The sequence below is a fragment of the Anguilla rostrata genome, chromosome 9 (genome assembly GCF_018555375.3).
Source record: "Anguilla rostrata isolate EN2019 chromosome 9, ASM1855537v3, whole genome shotgun sequence".
NCBI lineage: Eukaryota > Metazoa > Chordata > Actinopteri > Anguilliformes > Anguillidae > Anguilla > Anguilla rostrata.
Genome location: NC_057941.1, coordinates 8,511,043 through 8,525,248, shown reverse-complemented (window position 1 = coordinate 8,525,248; position 14,206 = coordinate 8,511,043). Strand labels below are relative to the sequence as shown.

General features: G+C 43.4%; 1 protein-coding gene across 3 annotated transcripts in view; it reads left to right on the top strand.

Annotated features, from left to right (window-relative positions):
• mtus2a (microtubule associated tumor suppressor candidate 2a) overlaps positions 1 to 14,206 on the top strand; it is a 78,868-nt gene that overhangs the window by 23,381 nt on the left and 41,281 nt on the right. The gene's annotated exons all lie outside the window — the stretch shown is intronic.

Here is a 14,206-nt window from a genome sequence, read left to right as displayed (position 1 = left end):
TGCCTCGAAGGCTCAGGTGGATGCTTGCAAGCCAGCCTGAAAGGTGTGTTTGTTTAAATTATGCAGTATGATTCCTTCAACCTATCAGTCGGTCATGGAATTTAAGACGATGAAAAACAGTAATCGCTTTTTCTGGCCTCCTAAATTTGGCGTCAGACAACAAGGAGCTCACTCAGGTTCACCCGTAACGACATCATTGTCAGCAGATGGCTTTAAGGAGCTCATAAATCCTGCATTTAGTGGTTTAATGAAATCACGGGCCAGGATTCCATTAATATCAGTAGCATTGATCTGGCCCCCAAATGTGAACCCAGGGCCTTTGGATTTCATTACTGTCCCTGTGCTCTGGGTGTCTTGCGGTTCTCTTTCGCACGGCCCTCCGCTGTGATCATCTCTTCCTCGCTGCTGTTGCTTTTGACAACAGGAATTCATCTTTGTCCGCCATCATCGCTGGGCTGGAGCTCCCCCCCTCCCCCCCCCCCTCATATTTAATCACAGTCAGACTGGGCTGCCGGGGAGGTTCCCTCGGCTGTGGGCTTTTTTTTTAACCGGGGTTTGATGAGAGAGCTGCGCTACGCCCATCGGTGGCACAGTGAAGGAGGGGAAACAGGGAAAGATGAAGCAATGCGTGGGGAAAACGGCTGGGAGAAGGGGATTGCCTGAGAGAAAGAGAGGAACAAATGGGACGGAGCGAAGCGTGTTACATTTCGGTTTCACTGACATCCTGGATGGGGCAGTGAAGTGGAAACGGAATTACCCAATTTACTGTCCAGCAAGATGACTTGGTCATTTATATATGTAAAGCCTTGTGCTGTTTAAACTTTGATTACAAAATCTGTTTATCGCATGGAAAAGGCGCAAAAGAGAAAAGGAAAAGAGAGAGGGAAGGCAGAATAGGAAATGGTAGAAGAGTGCGAGACGCACTTATATATGCTGGACGGATGTTTCAAATTGAATAGACGAAACGCGTGACCCGCGTCTGGCAGCCCCTTGACCTTGACCGGCGTCGTCCTCTAGCGCGTTCCCCGCCCCCGCCAATCGCGCGTTCAGCTCCTCTCTCTGTGTTCCGTGCTGGCGGGAGGAAGCGAGGACCGCCGCCGCGTCTCGGGGCCGGAAAATCGCGGGCTTCTCCGAAGAGCTATTTTTGGCTCCGGGAAGCGGATCTCGGGGGGGGCCCCGTGTGCAGAACGCGCGTTCCGTGCGGGCGGAGCCGTCCAAAGCGTCATTAATAACGCGCCTGCGGAAGGCTCCCGGGCCCGGGGAACGCTCCTTCTGCTCGGAGGTACGGCGCTGCCTCTGTAATTGGGCCTCAGCCAGGAAGCGACCGGCAGTACCTGCCATTTGTGGCCAAATACATTTTGTCCACGTTTTTACTAAAAAGGGCTTTGACACCAGCTGGTGATTTTAACTGGCTTTTTTTTAATGTAAAATGCTTCATTTAAAAACCAGTAAGGTATGATATGGCCACATTTTTGTCAGGTTGCTCACAAATTTCATTTGTAGTCATGCTTTTCCTCACAGGAAGTGAACCTGAGACCCAGCTTCACTTGCTGTTTATAAAAGCACAGGAAACAATAAATCCATGTGTGTAATCATATGGTTAAAAACTGACTAGCATTGAATTGTATGGCTTGTAGTTACCATAAAAGATTAAATGAATGAACACATATGTCTATTGGCCAACCCATAATAGCCTAATAAGATCCTATGTATGTATGTGTGTATGTGGCTATCACATTTTCCATCAGAGGATGTACAGGTTAATGAATGATGGATAGAGTGCATGGGAATGCATTAGATCTAATTCTTTGGGATGGTGCTTACCAAAAATAGCTCGTTCAATAATCACTGTTTCCATGTTACCAGTCTGACGAGTTTTTGATAGGAGGTCAGTGCTGGGGTCTTGGACAATCCCCAAAGGCTACTTATAAAGTATAGCCTATATATGATAATATAGTTCATTTGAGCTGCTAAATTGAGAATCTGAATATGTTTTACTGTCATATATGAACAGCCTGAAGAGCCTTCCTTAGACTCATCATATTTATGTATCTTCCTGGAACCAGAAGTAATGGCTATTTTGTATCTCTGATATATAGAATTTGAAATATATATTTTTTAAAGTTGGTGCTTTTGAGAGATCAGACAACAACAAGCAGGCAAAGATGGTGAAGCTCTGCTGGTTGCTCTTCATGGGGAAACTCAAAGGTGCCTGCAGCCAGTGCAGCCATCGGGCTGATTTGTCATCGCTTTCGCTTGTCCTTCCTCAGTGATTTGTGCACCCGAGCAGGGCAGAGCTTACGGGTTTCCATGAGGGAGCTCGATTCTAATTATGTTTTTTTTTTGCAGGGGGGGAGGGGGACGCCGTAGGGGCGTAGCTGACAATCCAAGTGATGACGTCACCTGGTACATTGTAAAATGAGGTGATGTAATGCCCAGATTGGGGCGGTGGTGCCGCTCACACTGCACCACATGAGCCCTGTTTTTATAGGCCAACGGCTTCTCCTAAAAACGCCACTCATCTGAGGTGACACCTGGTAGAATACGGGATACACCCTCATTTTCCCCTCCCTTCCAGTCCCTTGGTCCATGCTGTTTGTTGTTCAACCCACATGGAGATGTCACGCCATTTTTTCTTTAGCTGCTAGCAAAAGGGGACTGCAGTTTGCATATATACATGATGTCCGCTAAGTGAGTGTAATATAATGCACTGTAATGTATTTTAAAAATTAAATCATTGGTTCTTTGTTGTGGTGGAATAGGAAAGCAGATAGTTGTGAAGTGCTGTAGAGGCCCTATTGTCCCTGTTGGAGAAACAAATGACCTCTTCTCTCTTTTTGTTTACTCTCTCCTCAGAGTAAGACCGCGAGTAAAGATTCCCTATCAATTGTTTCTGTTGAGCGATAACTTGTAACTCATTTTTGATAGTGAGGTGCAGCTTTGAAATGTGAGACTGGACCATTTTGTAAATGATTTGTGTCAGCGATACCCTGCGGTCCTAGTGAGTGGGTGAAAGATATACAGCAATAGAAACCTGTAATAACAGTGCAAGTATTTATTAACCTAGAAAGCATGGAATCTATGAGGTGCTATTCATAACCACTTAAAAGCTGCCTTCCAGTTAGAGTTTAATATGCACAGCATTGTTGGAAATCTGGAACAGGTTTCTTAAATGTAGAACTCTGGGAAATTGGGGACATTCATATTATCGCACGTAGACCGTTTGAAACAGCTGCATGAACTGCTTAAGTCAGTCCTGTTACATCAACCTCAGAATTCAGCCATTATGATAAATGTCATTCTGGACATGGGTGTTATGTGGACCCCTGCTCAGTGTCAGTAGCCTGCGCCTCGGCCCAGGACCCAGCCCTTTAAATGCCCTGACGCTCGAGAACAGGGATGAGCAAAAAGGCAAAGAAACGAAAGGCCGGTCAGGGGGGGGGGAATTGGTGGCCCCGTGTGTCCCCGGGGGGGGGGGGGTGGACTCCGCCGCTGTTGTCCTTAAAGCCACCGCTCAGCTCTGTGACGGTGGGCCAGGCAGCAGTCCCCACTTCCACACAAACCCAGCCTTGGAAGCCTCAGACAATAGGCCCGGCGTCACAAAGCCAGACGGCTAGCGACCCGCTGGCACTTCCAGCTGATAAACGGCATTCTGTCCCTGTTCCCGTTTGAACTGCTAGTACAGCATACTGCCGCCGGAAAATAAAGCGACAGATGGAAAGCCCTGCGTGAGCGGCACCTGCTGATTGGTCAGCCTTCTTCAATTGTGATGCAGTCGTGTCCTGCTATGAGAGGCTTCTCTGTTTTATTGCCCGTCGAGGAGCTCTCATGCTGGTAGTTACTGAAATAGAAAGTGGTTGTGAGAATGTATGGCTTGCGGTATGTGTCCCGACGGTCGACTAACACCTCTTGTGACCTGTGGCTGGGATGTAAGAACCTGGAGGCACCTATAACTGCACCTACGGGAGGCCACCTGGCTCCCAGCCTGTGGGTCACAGTGCAGTCACTGTGGACTCACAGTGAGGCAAGCTCATAACTTGCAGTCTCTCTCTCTCTCTCTCTCGTTCTCTTTCTATCTATCTATCTATCTATCTCCGATGGGCCTATCTGTGCCTTTCAACACAATGTGTCCTTTCACGTCTAAGGGTGGAGGAGTATGCACGGGCTGTTGGGGGGGGGGGAGTGTGTCATTAGTGTCTGTGGTCATTAGTGGCCAGCTTTTAATGAGTTGCATTTGTTTTGGTTTGTATAGTTTTTTGGGTTTTTTTTTCTGTGATTTGTAATAGGTTTGGAGTGAGGGGGTGGAATGGGTTGCATGGGAAGGCAGCTCTGGCTGAGTCAAACAGTTCACATAGCAGGAAGGCTCTTTACAAAAGATAGCTTCACAAAAAATAGCTTTTAATTGTTAAAGTTAAGGACAAATGTTGATTGAATCTCAGTGACCATGAAAATGTGCTTTGAACTGAAAGCAAAAGCTTATATATAAAGGAACTGTACTAATGTATCCAGTATGCTTCATTGTCTCTGTGGGTAATTAAGTAGCACTTTCAAACTGGGCTTTGAATGAGTGTTCGGTGCAGTGCACACAGACACCTGCCTCGCAGTTTGTGAGTGCCCAGTGTAATCATTGGATTAATTATGAAGTCCATGTTGAGGGTATTTTACAGACCCTCCATAGCCCTGGTCTGTGATTAAGCATGATGCTTAATCATGGCTAATCAGGATCCCTGTGACATCCCCATCATGTTATTTCTGTGGGCTTAACATTAACTACAAATCCATATTTTGTATTTGATAGGTCAGAATTATGTCTGAATAGAACAAAACTGTCCCCATCCATTAAGGGAAAGGTTATTTTACCCCTCTTGACGCAATATAGTGGCTCTTCTTTACATTAAGGTGTAGATAATATCGATTTATTATCTTTTTTGTACTTGCAAGCGGTCAGCAGGGTCACATTTCTTTACAATTAATTCAGTAGGGCAGCCCCTCTTACTTAAATGAAATTAGAGAAAGTAAACTGTGAGAGCATTTCAGGTTTATGGAATGGTACAGTGGGCTTTGTACAAAAGGCATTTTATTAGCATGACAAACATTCAGATCCTTAATAAATAGTGTATGAGGTGTGTGGACTAGCCCTCAGTGAACCCATGTGCGTTTGTGTCAACATAGGTCCACTCATTATAGCGCAACTGCCGAATCTTCTCACTGTAACAGAAAAACCCTAATGATGTAGTCGAAGAGATACTTGTTTCCCGGGTTAATTTCAGGCAAGAAGCATAGAAGGATAGTTCTCATCATCATCATCATCATATTGTTGTGCTTATTAACAGTTTGCGCTGAGATTTGTGTTTAAGATCTAATTAGTACAGCAAATTCCTTAACTTCCTTCATCATACCAGTGAGGGGTTCAGCTGCATTTTATATTTTACCTGGAAGCAAGGAGCTCTTCTGGTAAGTAGGTCAGTGTTTAGAGTTCCCCTGTGGACGTGAAATGAGCAGTGAATAACATTAGGCAGCAGGGAGAGACAGACTTAAGGAGGCTGTGCACCGCCTGGGCTGTCTCAAGTGCAGTTATTGTGGGCTGTACTGTGCTGTGCTGCACTGATTGCTGTAAGGGCTGTCTGGGACATGTTCTGGTGCTGGCTTTCACTCAGTCTCAAAAGAGAGAAAAGAATAAGAATTGAAAACATCTCCACATATTCCAATTTTAATAATTCGTTTTTTTTTCCATATGGCCACGTGTAGCCGGAGGAAGGCAACTACAAAAACGGCCTCAATCCCATGTGTAAATATAATGAATGTTTGGGAGCTTCACTGTCAAAATTGGTGATTTAAAAAGTTTGGAAATGAAAAGGACTTTATGCGCACTAGATGGAAATCATCCCACAGGGCAGTCTCAATCTGAATCTCAAACTCTCACAGTGTGGAAGGAAGAACTTGACAGTTCTTTCTCCAAGAAATACTGATACTTAGTGTTGAAGCTAGTTTTCACACAGAATTTCAAAGTAGCCTTGGTTATGAATTACTGTCTTGTATTCTGACGACAAAAATATTAATAGACCAAACTCAAACCTTGTTTGTGAGGCAACCTGGTAGTTTTTACTGTCATATATGTGACTGACCTTGATGCTGAGAAGCTCAAATCCTATTTGGTGTCATTTTTGTGTAAGCTAATTCGTCGCACCCTTGTATGGTTATATGCTCCATGATTGGCTACTTGTCAGGTTAGATGAGGAGACAAGGGTAGTTCAGTCCTCTGACAGGCTGAGCAGGTAGTTGTTTAATTATCCCTCTGTCACCAAATTGAAGCGTGAGGAGGGCATTTTGCCCTTCCTCACATAGGGGCGAGACCACCAGAACCAGAGTGAGGATGACAGTAGACATTTGGAGAACGACGAGGAGGGGCTGAATCCCATCAAAATGTCCAGGGGTTTTTAATTAGCCCCGCTCTGTCAATCTCTAAATAATTGAAAGGTTATCCCTTTTCATTTTCCCTCATTAAAAGTACCGCAGCTGACGTGCCATCACCCTCAGCTTCCTCATTCGCCCTGCGCACAGTCACGTCTCATTACCCAGCCCGCCGTGACCAAACCAGTGCAATACGCATGGCATCAGAAATTGGCTCCTCCCCCCACGATTTCGGTGTGAGGGAGGGCAGCGTGGGACATTGTCGGCCATTTTAGACTATGTGTGCTCAGCGACTTTTCACGTATTAGAATTCCCAGTTGTTTGTTCTGTCGGGTAATTTGATTTGCTGACACGTTGCTCGCAAAAAGGCTGAGTTGGCAGAGATGTTCCTGCAGAAAGGCAGAGTACGGTGGCGTTATTAAAAGCTCACTCAACAGAACAAGCCAAATTTGGCCCATACGAGAGAAGGCCTCTCCAGTGAGTGCGGTCGCTACCTGACCTTTATGGCAAGCTTCCAAATGCCAGCCTCACAGATGCTTTAGTCTGTATATTTGAGATATTTAAAAATGGTTGAGAGCAAAGCTAGGTGATCACCAGCATCACCGTAGATTTGTGGTTCCAGGACAGGAGGCTCTCACTGATTACTCTCTTTAAGCTTTAATTAGTGTGGGCGATTTCTTCCCCGTCTCACCCCTACTGTGGGACGACCACATCAACGAGTCAACAAGCAGATAATAGCCTCTGACGCACACGGCTGGGAGAATGTAGAGAGAGTGTAAGAGAGCAGGAGAGAGAAGGGGGGAGCAGGAAAGAGAAGAAGAGAGGGAGAAAGGGAGAGAGCAGGAGAGAGAATGGAGAGCAGGAGAGAGAATCAGAGAGAGAAAGGGAGAGAGTAAGGGAGAGAAGGGAAGAGAGCAGGAGATAGAGCAGAGAGAGAAGGAGAGAGAACAGGAGAGAGAAGGGGAGAGCAGGAAAGAGAAGAAGAGAGATAAAGGGAGAGAGCAGGAGAAAGAAGAGAGAGAGAAAGGGAGAGAGAAGAAGAGAGAGGAGTGAGAGTAGGAGAGAGTGGGGGAAAGCAGGCAGAGACCAGGTACAGCTGAGAGCGCATCAAAAAGAGCAGGGGAAAGATTGGGAGAGGAGCAAGAGGAAGGAAGGAATTGGAGTGTGTTCACATAGTGGGACTCCTTAAAGAAAGTAGATTATCAAGACTGGGACTCCTTAAAGAAAGTAGATTACCAAGAGTGGGACTCCTTAAAGAAAGTGGGTAAGGAGCAGGAAGGGAGAGGAGTGAGAGAGTAGAGACTGCTATAAGATACTAAGGAGAAAATAGGTGGATGGAGGACATAAGCAAAGTAAGCACAGAGAAGTGATAGAGCATGAACAGAGAAGAGAGAGCCGTTAAAGAGCAGAGAGGCTACAAACTGTGGAGTACAAACATAACACAGTTCACCGTTCATAGTAGAGATCAAGAAGACCGCAGTTATGGAGTGGCTCTAGGCACAGCAAGCTCTTATATCATATTCGCTCTGATGTCATGTTTGTGGTGAGATTATTTATTTCCTCACTATTCTAGAGCAAGATTCAGAAGTTGCCTTTGGTTTACAGCATATTTGTAGCACATTCCCCCCAAAATCATGTTGTCTGGGTCAGGACTGTTATACCAATTTCAAATGCTGTCATGCTGTATCAACACACAGCACTACTGCACACAGTTCATATCCAGCCACAGGCCCACTTAAAGAGAGAATTTGCTCTTGTTTGTCTGATGACTGACTTATTCACCTCATTTTCTGTTTCAGGGATACAGAAGAACATACATTTTGCATAACTAAATTTAAAGATTCATATGCATTTTGACACTTTCCCAGTTATGAAAGTATCGGAGTCCTGAACGACTTCCATTCCTAAAGCATTTGTATTTCAGAAGTGTTTGTGAACTGTATAATGCAGTCCTGTAAATATTACATGCCGCGACAAAGCCATGGGAAAGTGGTGGAGATTGACACACTTGTGCATTAATGCTGGCATACGCACACAGTTGTGTATGCATGTGTGTGTGCGTGTGTGTGTGTGTGAGAGAGAGAGAGAGAGAAAGAATCTGAAAGACAAAAAGAAAAAACAAAAGTGCTCTTTTGAATTCAGTTGAGGAGATTAAGAGTCAGAATCTGGTGCATTCTTATAGGGTAACAGTAATATCTAATTAAAATACTCTGGACTTCTCCACCGAAAAAATACATAAATTATTTGAATGTTAGTACTCAATCAGATTACAAATATAGGGCTACTGTATGACTATTTGAGAAGACTCCATTCTGTTTGCATGGGAGCTACTGTATATGGGTTTCTCTCACTTGCCATGAAATATTCTTTCTGAGCAGAGCCTTTGCTTTGCCAGCCACTATTTTCAAACGAGGAAAAAGTAAATCACAGGAACCTCTCTCTGGGGTGCAGTGAGAGAGCTGGCATGGAAGATAAATTTAGCTGGGGCATGAATGTGAGAGAAATCCATGAAGACTGAATGAATGGATGTGAGATTGCGCATGTGTGCAATGGCTGCTTGGAGGGCTGCAAATAAACACTGTAATCTCTCGCCCAGAGGGGATCTCAACAGGTTAATTACCAGCCCACACTGTCCACTCGCCAGAGCCAATCACAGCTTATCAGAGAGTGGATGGTGCGGTGCCGTAGTGCAGGTTCAATTCAGCATCCAAACCCAATGCATTGAGAAAGCAATTTCTGCTTTTGAACAGAATTCACACGTACTTTTTCATATTTTTGAGGATACTGTATTTATCTTAGAAATATGTTTGCTAGATTTAAATAACTGACACTGAAATATCACCACAAGTATATGACTTAATTTAAAAAACCAATTTGGAACTGCAAATCTATAACAGCAGTGAGGCTATTAATACATTCCTAAGGCAAAAAAAAAAAAAAAATGAATACCAAATTTTCAATAGAAGGTGATTGTGGCCTTTTTATTCTCATGAAATCAAAACAGAGTTGACTAGAACAAATTACAGAACCTAGGTTCATGAAAGGTCTCTACTCAGCTTTTTGGTACTCGAAGACGAGGCTAAAAGTTTTTGCCTTTTAGTCTTTGCCACTGAATCAGATGCATGTTGTAGTTGTACAGCAAATGGGTTCAATTTCAGTTAATTTTATTGTGTACTCCATAGATTCATTTTAGTCAGCCTATAGTTTGTTTTATTACACAATTCATCAACTGATTATTGACCTTGTGATCATTTAAAGCCAATTGTTGAATCACAAAATCAGTTTATATTGGCAAATTACGAAATAGTATGGAAATGTCCAAGGTCTCTTTGAAAAGCCATTTAATCTTCACAGAGTCTTACAGTTTATAATGCTTGAGCAACTTTAAGATCCCTTGGAAGTTCAAAATAATTTTTCTGTAAAAGTCTTGGAACAGACTCACCCCCCCCCCCCTTACAGAAATGTCCACACAGTTAAGGGTTATGTTGGGTGGTTGGAAGATTGAGAACTTCAAAGGGGCAGGTTTAAGTGACGTTAGTCTTCCTTCAGCCCGATGACAGCAGTGCTGCTACTGGGCCTATCTGACGGAGAGAAGCTCTTGGCTTTCCCCGCCCTCCCCCTAAAAGACTGTTCCTCCATTTCCACACTTGACTGGAGCAAATTTTTAATTTCAGTCTTCTCCCTGCCACTGAAAGGGAATGGCATTTCCTGCTCAAACAAACAGCAGGGCATTAATACTATAGTGTGGATGTTTTAAAAGCACCTTACCTGTCTATGTGAGCTCAAGAACCTAAACATTAGACAATCCAAAAAAGAATGAGCCATCAAAGACTGCATTGTGGCATAATTTAATATAATTATCTGTCTTTTCATGTGGCAATCTGGGTACACCCTGTCATGTTTAAACTTGCTTTTTTCTCCTGTCTTTTGAGTGGAATAATTTAAAGATGTTTGTGCATGTGTATTTATGTTTGTGTGTATAAGAGTAACAGTCCTAACAGTCCTTCATTGAGAGGTAGGAATCTGTTTCTGTATAATCTGCCTTGCTGACTGCTTGGATCAGGACAACGAACGGCAGTGATTTATAGACAAACACCAACTTGCTTCCTTGCTTATGCTGAAGACAGATTCCAGAAGCTAATTAGCAGGATGAATAACACCCTAGCCAGAAACGACAACAGATGCCACCGGGGAGCTGCGTTCACGCGAAACTCGCACGCACACGTCTATAAAAAGAATACTGCTGATGACACAAAATGACAGATCACGGACTGATGTTTTCTTCCTCCTTGAAAAAATCATACCTCAAACCCTGGCTAAATTGCTGGTGTGAATAAATTGCCATTGTGCTTTCGAACAGTGCAAGGTTTTTCCATTCATCCCCTGTGCCATGAAACGGATTTCTCCTGCTCTTTTGTTATAAATATAGTATCCTGCAGTATAATGGGTACGCGATTTTCGTTGTCCCCTGAGAGCTGCATTGGGAGGGTCCATTTTTTCCCATTTCACTTTGAAACCCCCCGTAGCCCAAGTGTAGAAGTCCCTGTAGTCATGAGGGAACATGAACATGAGGGACCTTGGAACCTGTCCAAGTGAATCTTTCCGTACCCCTGTGGCTGTATACTGACTTAGTGGGCTCGTGCTCGTTTAGCCACTCTTGTGCCCCAGAGTAAGCTGTACACATCCACAGATTAAAAGGCAAGAGGGTAGGTTCACGTCTCAGATGAGTTCCAACTGAACGGAGTGGGTCAGGAAATATTACCCCCCCCCACCCGCTCCTCCCCCCCAAGCCCCAGTTGGTCATTTGGCTGCCAACAGTTGGGTTCATGTACTGTTCTGTGCTAGGCACTGAATATTTATTAAGCAGAATAGTTTTATCCTGGGTTGCTTTTGAAGGTACGTTGATCTACAATAATTATGGTGAGATTTTACATGAAATTCTTTGAAATGTTTTGTTTTTTTATTTTAGCACAAGGCACATTTGATAGCATTAGGTCAGATTTAATGGTCAGATAAATGAGACAGTGGAATACTGAATGCAAAGGATTGCACAGGAATGTAAAATCAGTCCCTGAGGGAAGGAAAGAGTGGGAGTATTTTTGTTTAATATATTCTTTTTTTTAATTTTATTTTTTACAATTTTTACGATAAGCTTTTAAGTAATTTTGGCTTTTTCATTTTAATAGTAAATAAAATCTTGTATTTCTTATGTATGCGCTTCTCATGGGTTACTGAATGATCTAAGGTATTGTGAAGCAATGGTTAAGGAACTTTGCCAGATACCTAGAGGAAACCAGGTTAAAATCCAGAGTTTAAGCTTTTAACATGTATACCTGTGATTCAGGTTGTTAATCTTGTTTGTCAGACGAGGGCCCCGGAAAAGGGTCTCAGCTAAACAAATACAAATGTATTCTTTTCATAATTTCCTTATGGGAAGAGGTGAACAGAATAAACACAACCGCCATGAAGAGTAGAGTATCCGGGTCCTTTTGCCTCCTTCCTTCTCTAATGATTCTTTGTTGTCCACCACTTGCCTGCATCCTGCTTGGGGCAGTATTCCTCTGCCGAGTGTCAGATCCAGGAGCTGCTGGTCTGCACTGAGCCTGAGGATCACTGCTCTCTCCAGCACTCAGTCACCAGAAGCCCCTGATACAGCAGCAGGCATCAGAGCAGCTGTCTTTATGGATGCCTACTTCAGTGTGTGCAGTTGTGTTGGTCCTTCTCATCATCATCCATTTTTAAGACTGATCTAAATGTAGTTTAGAAAAAAACCAAAAGAACCCATCACAAGTCCTTGTAAATTTTTTTTTGCCTATAATAATGTTTTGTTTCAATGGGCCAAGAAATCAAGAGATCAATTTACTTGGGCATCAAAAGGTGGAAGATGGATGATGGATGAGCCGATAGCTAAGCCCCCCCGCACGCACACATGTGACGGACACACACACATTCACACACACACAAATGAGTTTGTCAGAGTTGTTAGCATATTGAATATTTACAGAATTTTTTTATACAGTAGAACTTCAGCAGAGCATCAGCAGTGAAGGTTGTTTGGAACTCTGAAACTACCCTCTCAGATTATTAGAATGAGAATGATTGCCTTCAGATTTTCCTCATCCCTCATTTGCTGTCAGAGGAAGAGCAGACAGCATATCCCCAGATGATGTCTGTGTAGCTCGAGTCAATATGTTTGTCTAGAGAATCTAAGCTCTTAGCCCTTCAGTATATGGATTGATGTAAGCAGTGTGTGCACACACTTGGTTTTGTTCATTTGACCTATTGTTAATCCATTACACTTTCCCTTTCTTTTCCTCAGTCTTCAGCTATCTTCGCTGACAGACGATGGAATTTAATATTGAGAAATCTTTGGTTTGTAAATGCTGCAGTGATTTGGTCTTTCTTTGGAAGGTTTCTGTGCAGTGTTTCTGTAATTAATCACTTCTATCCACTGACATTAAGAGCCTTACTGAGGAGGACAGAAATCACTCAGATCAATTTTTGCATGGAGGCATGCGTAAACGGATGAACTCCACTGCAGAAGAAACAAACCCATACATTATGATGGATCATTACCTATTCTGCCACTATTTCCGTTTCTCATATTGTAAAGTGTTTTAACTCATGAAAAACTCCCAAAGTTATGTCTGAGATGAAGCTCTGCTGTCACCTTGTTATCTTCCCAGGTTCCTAGTGCATTTAGGCTGAGGGGATTATGGGCTTAGCCTGCAACAGTTTTGCTTGTGGCTGCACTACCCTGTAGGAGACGTTAGTGAATTATCATTTGATGATAAAAATTTAGATTCTCCGTCTCCCTGTTTTTCTTCCTCTCTCTCTTGCTCTTACACCTGAGACACATAATAAATATTCCTATGAATATTTCCAAACATTGAAGCTCAACCGGTAATTGGTGCCTTTTCGGGCCAGAAGCTAATTGTGGTGTTTCTCGCTCATTTTGCCTTTGCTTTGTTGTTTTCTCTCGTCTTTCCTTCGGTAATCCCTTGGGTAGATTCCCGTACAGGGGGAAGCCATCCGCACTCAGCTCTTCCTCCTTCCTTTCCCTCATTTTACTTAGCACTACAAGCATTCATCTTCATTTGTTGTAATTGCTTTATCCCTTCCTTTTTAAATGACTCTCAGGAGTGGTGATTTGAAATTTTAATTACTGAAAAGGCCTCTATTGCCATATGCTTTAAAGAGGAAATGGAAAATCTTCCTTGAATTAAAAGCGATTTAATTTTCCTATCTTTTCTCAGCAGTTTTTCTGTGTTGGGCTTCCATGCCAACAGACTGAAATTGAAAAAAATTGACAAAATTGAAATCACAGCGATGAGCTGTATCCAAAAAAACAGAATTACTATCGGATTCCGGGTTTGCTGTAAATTGTTCGGGTCACTGAAACAAGAGAGGGGCTGAGAGTTCTGGTCGAATGTGACTCTTAGATTCAATCTAGCGCACAAAAGCTTTTCCTGAAGAGATTAAAAAAATAAATGGGCCAACATGGTCGAGGAGATTGAATTACAGCACGACAAGAAAATCCATTTCAACAAGCGATGCTGAAGATGCGGAAATGACACTGACAGCCTGGAAAATAAATGATATTTGCCAGTGCAGGGGCGAAAAACTGTCCCTCACAAATGTGTGTATCCACACACGGCAGCACAGTGTGTTGGAGTGGGCAGTTATCCCTCCCCTGGGGGGCCCCTGTGCACGTGGTCACTCCCCACAGCCAAAATGATTCTGCTCTCCGTTTGTGAAGATTGATACCAGAGTGTTAGGATCAGTCCTTTTATCC